Source organism: Nicotiana tabacum, chromosome 20 (assembly GCF_000715075.1).
Source record: "Nicotiana tabacum cultivar K326 chromosome 20, ASM71507v2, whole genome shotgun sequence".
In the NCBI taxonomy this organism is placed as follows: domain Eukaryota; kingdom Viridiplantae; phylum Streptophyta; class Magnoliopsida; order Solanales; family Solanaceae; genus Nicotiana; species Nicotiana tabacum.
Window position 1 is genome coordinate 78,213,289 of NC_134099.1, and position 10,068 is coordinate 78,223,356.

Sequence of the window (10,068 nt, forward strand, 5' to 3'; positions counted from 1 at the left end):
TCGTAGAAAGAGTCATTAATTTCAAGGCCATCATGTGGCATTTCCTCCTCCTACAAACAAGACAAATGATTTGCCACTTGATTTTTACCACCCTTTTCATGTCTTGGTTGTCAATATCAAACCCTTGAAACAAAATCACTCATATCATCAACCGAGCTTTAGATTCCTTAATTTCTCATAAGATAGCGAAGTGTCGCATGATCTGTGTGGGCAATAACTTTGGCACCCATCAAGTATGAGCGGAACTTCTCAATAGCAAACACAATAGCAAGGAGATCTTTGTCCGTAAAGGTATAATTGACTTGGGCACTATTCATGGTCTTACTAGCATAGTAAACAGGATGAAAAGCTTTGTTGATACATTGCCCCAAAACAACCCCAACTGCTACATCACTTGAATCATACATGAGCTCGAATGGCAAACTCCAATTTGGAGATATGATGATAGGTGTAGTTGTCAACTTGAGCTTCAATTTTTCAAAAGCTCTCACGAAATCATCATCGTAATGGAACTTGGCATCCTTCTCTTCGAGTTTTCATAAAGGGTTTTCCACTTTAGAAAAGTCTTTGATGAATCGCAGGTAGAAACTCGCATAGCCCAAGAAACTCCGCATACCCTTCACCTAGGTGGGGATGAAAGCTTATAAATAATTTCAATCTTTGCTTTTTCCACTTCAATGCCATTCTTTGAAATGTTATGGCCAAGGACAATGCCTTCCTCAACCATAAAATGACATTTCTCCCAATCGAGTACCAAATTTGTTTCCTCACATCTAGCCAAGACTTTGTCCAAATTATTAAGACAATCATCAAAAAAATATCCAACCACCGAAAAGTCATCCATGAAGACCTCAAGGTAGTCTTCTACAATGTTCGTGAAAATATCCATCACACACTGTTGAAAAGTTGCAGGTGCATTGCATAAACCAAAAGGCATCCGTTTGAAAGCAAAAGCACCATATAGACATGTCAAAGTGATTTTCTCTTGATCATTCGAAGCAATAGAAATTTGGTTGTAGCCCGAGTACCCATCAAGAAAATAATAGAAAGCACGTCTGTCCAACCTATCAAATATTTGATCCATGAAAGGAAAAGGAAAGTGATCATTCCATGTGACTTTGCTGAGCTTATGATAATCCATACAAACCCTCCAACCGGTAACCGTTCTTGTACAAAGCAAATCATTCTTATCATTGGTAAAAATCGCCATGCCCCCTTTATTTGGGACATATTGAATCGGAGAAGTGCATGAACTATCGGAAATGGGGTAGAAACCCCGGCATCCAACCACTTGATAATCTCCTTTTTACCACCTCTTGCATAGCTTTATTGAGTCTTCTTTGATGTTCAATGGACGGTTTAGCACCATCTTCCAACTTGATCTTATGCATGCAAGATATGGGGCTTATACCCTGAATATCTGCCAAAGTCCACCCAATAGCCTTTTTCCTCTTTTGCAAGACCTCCAATGTGGAATCAACCTACACGTTAGTCAAATAAGAGAAAGAATAACCGATAATGTAGAACAAAGGCCAAGGAATTCATACCGAAGATGGGGTTGTAATGTTCTTAACTCCAAAGTAGGTGGCTCTTCAATAGAGAGTTTTGTAGGAGGAGTCTTCCTATTCTCAAGATCCAAATATAACTTTCGGTGCATAGTTGTAAGACTCCATTCCTTGTAAAGAGTTCACACTTTCCATGAAACTATCCATCTCGTCATCATCAAAGATGACAAAAAGGCGTCCAACATATCACCAACATTAATTGTAGTACTTGTGTCATCAATAATGACATTGGTCACAAGTTCACAAAAGAACAAACTTCATTTCTATTTGGTTGACGCATAGACTTGCACACATGAAATACCACTTGTTCATCACCAACCCGGAAAGTGAGTTCTCCAGCTTCCACATCACAAAAGGCCTTACTCGTAGCAAGGAAAGGCATCTCAAGAATGATAGGCACTTCATAGTCAACCTCACAATCTAGAATCACAAAGTCCACTTGAAGGATAGACTTATCAACTTGGAACAAGAAATCCTCAATAACTCCTAGTGGCCTCTTCATGGCACGATCGACCATTTGCAACCTTATAAATGTGGGTCTTGGTTTTCCAATCCCCAAAGTTTTAACATCGAGTAGGTCATCAAATTGATACTTTCCCCAAAATCATAAAGAGATATGGCAAAATCGCTTTCAATAGTACATACAATTGCGAAATCACCAGGGTCCTCCAATTTAGGATCCATGGAATAACTATTGAACTTACTTGATGAGTGGCCTTGATAGTTTCAAAATTCATTGACCTCTTCTTGGTCACATGATCTTTAATAAACTTGGAATAACCGGGCATTTATTCCAAAGCTTCCACCAATGCCACGTTGATAAGAGACCTTTTATCATTTGAATAAACTTCTTGAATTCTCACAATTTTTCTTAGAAAGTCTTTGATGATAAGGAGGTGGAGGCTTTGTTAAGGGATCCTTATCCTTTTCTACTACCGGTTTCGGTATGTCAATAATGTATTCCCTAGAAGGGTTCACCTCTTCTTGGGTCACCTCCACACTATCATCAATATCTATCCGAACCTCATCATGTATTTGAAAATTATTACGTTGGGTTTTCTCTTCTTGGATTACTTGGTCAAATTCACAAGTTACCTTTCATTTGAGGTTGGTGCATTCCCGCCTCTTTCACTTCTCTTTACAACCTCCATGGCATGCCCCGTATTATTACTACCCTTTAGGTTTACTACAGTGTCACTTGGTAATGCACCCTTAGGACGAGTATTAAGAGCTTGAGTTATTTGCCCTATTCAAACTTCAAGATTACGGATTGATGTAGTATGTAAGGCAAGTTGGGCATCCAAATCTGCTTTCTTCTCTATCATTTGCTTGAACATGTTCCCAATACGGTGCATTTCATTGTTTAAAGAACTTGAACCATGGGAAGAATAAGGAGGTGGGTTGCTTGGTTGTTGGTACATTGGGGACCTTTGAAAACCCGAAACTTGATTTCCATGATTATTATTATTTCCCCAATTTCCTTGATTGTTGCCTCCTTAATTCCCTTGGTTATTGTTATTGTCATGCAAATTTCCTTGGTTGTTACAACCCCAATTGCCTTGGTTATTTTGAGAACGCCATTGATTTTGATTGGAGCCTTGAAAATTGATCTGTTGCCCTTGGTAATTGTTCACAAATTGTACCTCTTTTTCTTGCTCTTGATAAGAATCATATAGGTCATAGCTACCATTATCTTGTGCATAATTTTCCACCCGGGATTGAAATTGTGGACCTTTAGTCCTTTTCTTCTTGACCAAGACATTCATTCCCTCTATAGCATGAACTTGCTTAGAATCTTGGGTTTGATGAAGTTGTGCTTTAGCAAGTTGAGTCGTGGTTGTGGTCAATTCGGCAATAGCTTGCTTATGGTCTTGCAACTCTTCATGTAGATGAATCATGTAAGGATCACCTTGGGGATCATTAGCTCGGGATGCCAAGCCAAAGAAGTTTCGCATAAGGTGCTATCATGAAATTTCCTCCAGCCAATTGATTTACCACACATTGATTTGTCGTATGAATACCACGGTAGAAAGTTTGTTGGGTCATGTTATCGCTCATATCATTTTTTGGGCAACCCTTCACCATTTTCTGGGATCACTCCAAATTTCATGCAAAGGTTCATTGGGCTCTTGCTTGAAAGCTAATATTTCATCCCGTAAAGTAGCCATGTGCCCGAGAGAGAAAAACTTTGAAATAAATTTCGCCGCCAGTTCATCCCAAGTATCGATAAAATGATTAGGCAAGCTTTCCAACCAATCCAAAGCCTTACCCCTTAGTGTGAAGAGAATAATCCTTAACAGCAAAGCAACTTCCGAAATATTTGTTTGTTTGCTTTCCCAACACATATCCACAAAACTCTTCCAAATGCTTGTAGCCATTTTTACTCAGCGCCCCGGTGAAATAACCTCTTTGCTTGAGTAAAGTGAGAATCACATTAGTAATTTGAAAGTTTCCCGCCTTAACCGAGGGGGGACTATGGCACTTGCATAACCTTCATTGGAAAAAATCCGATGTTGCACCGCTTGTGGTTGTGGTGGTGGTGGAGGTGGAGAGGTGGATGCACATTGTCTTGTTGACCACGGCCATAGTTATTTTGTTGTGGAGCTTGAGGCATTTCATCAAGTTTCTCCTCTTCGACATCCACCTCTCCCAAAGGCAAGTTTCCAAGTTCGTAGTTAGGCAATTGGAACCTACAACCACTTCAACAAATTAGAATAACGAAAGTAAAAGAAGATTTTTCAAGAAAAAATTCAAGTATACAGCTAACACCATAAACTCCCCGGCAACGGCACCAAAAATTGATCACGTCTAATTTACACCGAATTAAAGAGTAAGAAACAGACATTGCCATAATAAAACCCAACGCAAGCTGAGGTTGAATCCACAGGGAGTTTAAGTTGGTATTAAGGTAAATAATCAAGAAAAGGAACTTGAAATAACCAGATTTAACTTTCAAACAACAATGGGAAATTGTTATCTAATTTAACTTATAGGAGAATTAACTAACTAACAAGTAAATAAGGATTACAATATTTTTGATGATTTTGTCTAATAAGGGAAAAGCCTAGGGATGTAACCTTCACCTAGGTGTAAACCTAATGAGTAGAGTAAATCTATACTTGTTTAGTAGATCGGGTTGTGTTATCTCTCAATGCTCAAGTACCAACTCAATACCTCTCGGTCAAAGAATGATATGCCAAAATTGGCTTTCTCAAAACCAAATGGGTAGAAATCTAAATAATGGATATGTGTCGAAGTGGGATTATCCCTATCTCTAGTTCAAATCCTTTAATCAAACTAATCGAAACTTCAACTACTTCAATTTCTTGTCAACCTAATATTTTCAGACTAGTTTCCTCTTTCTCAAGTAAGAACTAAGTCAAATAGGCATGAATCAATCTTTGCAATCACTAATTCTAGATATAAAGCATAAACAAGGATAAATAAATACACCCAATTAATAACAAGCATTAATAGTAAATACCCATAAGTTTTACACACTAGTGTTGGGTCACAACCCTAGATAACATCTAGCTACTCATAATCACAGACATGGAAAATGGAAAAGAATAAGTAATTGAAGACATAAAACTAAAATTAAATGTTAAAATTAATGGGTCTTCTCTAATTGTAGTCAGAAATTGTCCAAAATGGCTAAGTCTAACTGCTAATAGCTGCTACCGTACAAAAGTTGCCTTAAAGAGTGTTGCTCATCTATTTGTAGTTCTAAAAAATGTCCTTCGGGTGGTTTTGCGGCCGCATAAATCCATATACGGACTGCACTTCAGCTTGTTGCCCTTGCAGTGCTTGCCAGTTGGAGAAATTCTGTAGTTGTGCATAAACTTTTGCGGCCGCACTTCAGCTTCTGCGGCAGCACAATTTAGGTGCAGATCGCGCTTCAAGGAGGATTTAGACTTGCTCTTTTGCATCTTCTCTAATCTCTCAATCTTGTCATGTGAGCTTCAAATGCGGCCGCACATTTTGGTTTGTGGACCGCACTATTGCCAGGATCCTCTGAAACTTCAGAGGTTAGTTTGTGACCGCACTTTACTTTCTGCTGGCCGCATCTACATTTGCAGTAGCAGAATGAGTTATGTGGACTGCACAACTCTTTGTACTTCTCCTCTTTGACTATTTAAGCTGGGACATCTCGTCTTTGAGTTTGATTTATTTATTGAGCTCACATACTCTAGCATGCCTGTAATTTCACACATTCTCGTTAGAATCAAAATAAAAATTACTACTTTCGGACTAAATACTAAAGAAATAAGGTATTAATAAGTGGTTAAAATCCACACTTATCATAGTTTCTAAATCCAAATAATGCGCTAAGTAGTTCTTCTTATGGGGATTCAACTATTGTGACGCATAGGCAATAAGCCTATCATCCTACATCAACACACACCCAATTCCAACCTGCAAAGCATCACAATAAACTGTATATGACCCCGATCCTAAAGGCAAAACCAAAATTGGAGCTATAGTCAAAGTTGTCTTGAGCCTCTCAAAGCTCCCCTCACACTCATCGTATCATCCGAACGAAGCACCCTTTTGAGGCAACTTGGTCAATAGAGATGTAATAGACGATAAACCCTCCACAAAATGGCGGTAGTAACTAGACAAACCTAGCAAACTCCTTATCTCAGTGGTGGTAGAAGGTTTGGGCCAACTCTGAACTGCCTCAATCTTCTTCGGATCCACCTTGATCCCACCACTAGACACCTCATGGACAAAGAATTCCATTGAGTCCAACCAAAACTCACACTTCAAGAACTTAGCATACAATTTCTTCTCCCTCAAAATCTGAAGCACAATCCTCAAATACTGCTCGTGTTCCTCCCTACTACGGTGATACACCAATATATTATCAATGAACACAATGACGAAGGAGTCCAGATAAGGATGAAACACTATATTTATCAAATGCATAAAAGTGAATACACATCAAGCAAAAATGCTCATACCCACTAAACACACGTATATCAACCACAAGCATTCCAAGTGCATACATATAACCCTGGGGAGACGGATAGCCATGAGCTACAAAAGCCAAGCACGACTAAGGTTCATCTAGCAACCAACATCTCAGGAGCTATATCACTTATATAACACCATAACCTACACTGGATCACAACACACGTGTGAATAATCAGGCTGTCTCACAACCCACATGGTATACTGGAGCGATACATAATGTACGCCAATGGGAATAACATCCACCATGCCCGAAGACTCATCATAAGCAATGCTATGCTGATTAAACATATCTGATATGGTGTAGAATATAAATTCACATTAGGCCTACTAATGGGCCTCAAAGCCGATTCTAACCATCCCAAAATAGGTCAATAGCATTCCAGAGATCAACAGTGACACTATCCATGACACATACGATCAACCATCAAATCCAGAACAACTTCCATAGTCCGCAACCAAAGGAATAAATCATTTCTCAAACATGAACTCTCCAATCTGCGACAGTTCTAGAATCTCCGTACCTGACCTCAATCCCTACTAGTTAAATGACTGATGTATCGCACCTACATAATCATCCTAATGGAGGTACTCTCACAACTTCCAACGCCAAGTAACAAAATCTAAAAATAAATAGCTTCGACCTTGCTATATCTATAGTGCTTGACAAACATCTGTAAATCAATACACAATATATCTTCCACAAAACAGACCATCCTCAGGCCACTCAAAAATAGCGCCAGTATACTCTAAGCATTTGAAATCTCCACCTCTCCTTCGAAATCGTGACATTTCTGTCAAAACTGAATCAAAACCTCAATCCTTTAATCCCAATTCCACACTGCTCACTGCACTTATCATGTTGTTACGTGAGAGTACAAGAATCCCATCAATAATACTAAACCATGAGTGGAATAGCCACTCCATTGGCCAGAACCCCTTTTCACTTACCTCATTTTAGAAGAAGAAGAATCACAATACACAACCAACTCCCCATAACCGTAAAAGACACAAAACTCAAGTCGTGGTTGAGACCGTCATAACCCTTCGGGGCCCATTACACATAACCAAACCATTAGAATTGAATCTCATCAAACCACCAAATTATGGAGGCTATCAAGCCTGCAAGTATAGCCATGAACACCTGTATAACCTAACCACACCATAAAAACCAATCAATTCCTTAACCATGCTGATTTAAGCCACTACTAACTGACTCAACTTCTTTCGGTTTAATATTGACTTGCCTTCGTAGTAACATCTCTATTAAAAACATAAAAACTCCTCAAACAACACTCATCCCGAGTGACCCAAATCACGAGATCACGTCATCTCAATACCTATAAGCCATTTCATACCTTCCTCATACACTTAATAATATCTACAGCTGAAACACCCACCCTGATTAGATCTTTTACAAATCCGAAGCTGTTTCTCCCATTTATCTAATCCTGCACTGCAGACCCGATGATAACATAGAAATACTACAAGCAACCTTCACACTCTGCTTCAAAACTAGATCATCATCCACACGATGAACCTAAAGTCCCTTAGGCACCCCACTTTAAATCTCAAATCTGTCAGAACCATTTTTGAGAGTCGCCCACTCTAATCTAGTCCCGATTATATAACCAACATCTAGTACTCGATTAGCACAACACTCCAAAGAAGCACTCGGATGAATCCTTTCCCTTATATATCACATCCACAAAAAGTATAAAACCTGAGTCATCCCAAAACCTTCACATATCAATAAGGTTAAACGTATCACACATCCACCAAATTCCTTGCTAGAATTACAGTTGACGTTTTCTTCCCTTAGTCATAACTAATCTACCAACATACCAATAACCCAAAATTTCAAAGGCACGTAACCACGTGACCCAATCTTTGACGATATGTTCCCCCACTTAACTTTAAGCCACAATCCCATAAATCTAGAACCCACAATGACTCCTCCATCTTAGTTGCCATTATCTTGCATCGTTACTCGGCCAAATTTCTCATAAATTATTGTTGCTCTAATCATAACGCATCTCGCATTATCAGCCACAATCGCGGACTTGACCTCCTGACCATCGTACCATATTCTTTAAGTGATCCAAGCTCACATCATAGTACATGCATCTGATCGAATAAATGGCAGAACTATTTATAGGAACTTCATTAGAAATCACACAACTGCTAACCTGCTCATAAGAGATAGCCCACCTGTGCAACCTCATACCGACATTCTCCAACGGTATAACCATAACCATATACATTATGAAATTAGTTAATTCTCCTAGGCCCACACTCATTAGCCTGCTATAAGATTCCCTTCATCCCATTAGCATCAGTTGAAGGTATAACAATACACTCAAAACTCCAAACTGTATTACATCCCAAGATGATAGTCAAGCATTCATATTTTCCTACACTCCAAGTTAACTCCTTCCGCCATATTCAAACTCTATAAGTACAAAAACTAACTCAAGGGTCATCTCCCTTGAACCCTCAACACTGGAACACCAATTCGACGTTGAAGTCGCAATACACCGCCATTTCTGTTAACTACCTATTAGGTACTATCTCACAACAACTTGCCCCAAAGTCAAACAACCGGAGATCATCATACTGTCGAACCTTAATGCATTCAATCAAGGGGGAAGACTCTACATCACAAACAATAATTCCACCAAGTTCAAAAATATCCTATCTCGCTATTCCGTCAACCAAAGACTGAACATCCATAGTCCAATTGCCTTTCCTCCATTGGGATTAAATACTGAATCTATGACCGAATAATCCTCCTCTTGAGTCATTCGTTTCCACGATACTTAATTAAACATCCTACCACTTACACTAGCACTGCATGATAACAATGCATGAGCATCACAAAACACTATGCATAGCCTCGAAACCGTAGGCAACACTAATACTGGGCTGAAAGGAAAGAACACCCTTTCACAAGGTGAAGATAATAGTCTGCATGAATATGCAGGAAAACACATTCTGCAACATATTTGCAGCACCACTAAAACTCCTCGATGCCCAATTGATAACAGGTGTTAAAAATCATATAAGAATGAGTTGGAAGGAAATAAAGACATAAACTTCAATGAAATCAAACCGCATGACGAGGAATCAAGAAATGAAGCTCTCCTAATAGCCTTGTAGCCTCTCAATGATAAGTACAAACGTCTTTGAACCGATCCGAAAGACTCTACTAGACTTGCGCATGACTCGTGAGACCTAAGTAAACCTAGTGCTCTAATACCAAACTGTCACGACCAAAATCCCAGTATATATCGTGATGGCACCCAACACCATCATCATGCAAGAAAACAATTAAATCAATAGGTTGATTGTAGTTCCAAGATGCATTTTAAATTAACTTATGAAGTAAAGAGTGAAAGTTCTTTCTTTTTTTTTATATAAAAAAGTAGAGATGTTATTATTTTAAATTTTTTGATGTGGCTGAAATATAAACCCAAAGTCATAGAAGAATACAACCATATACAAAATCTAAATCCCGAAAACCCGGTGT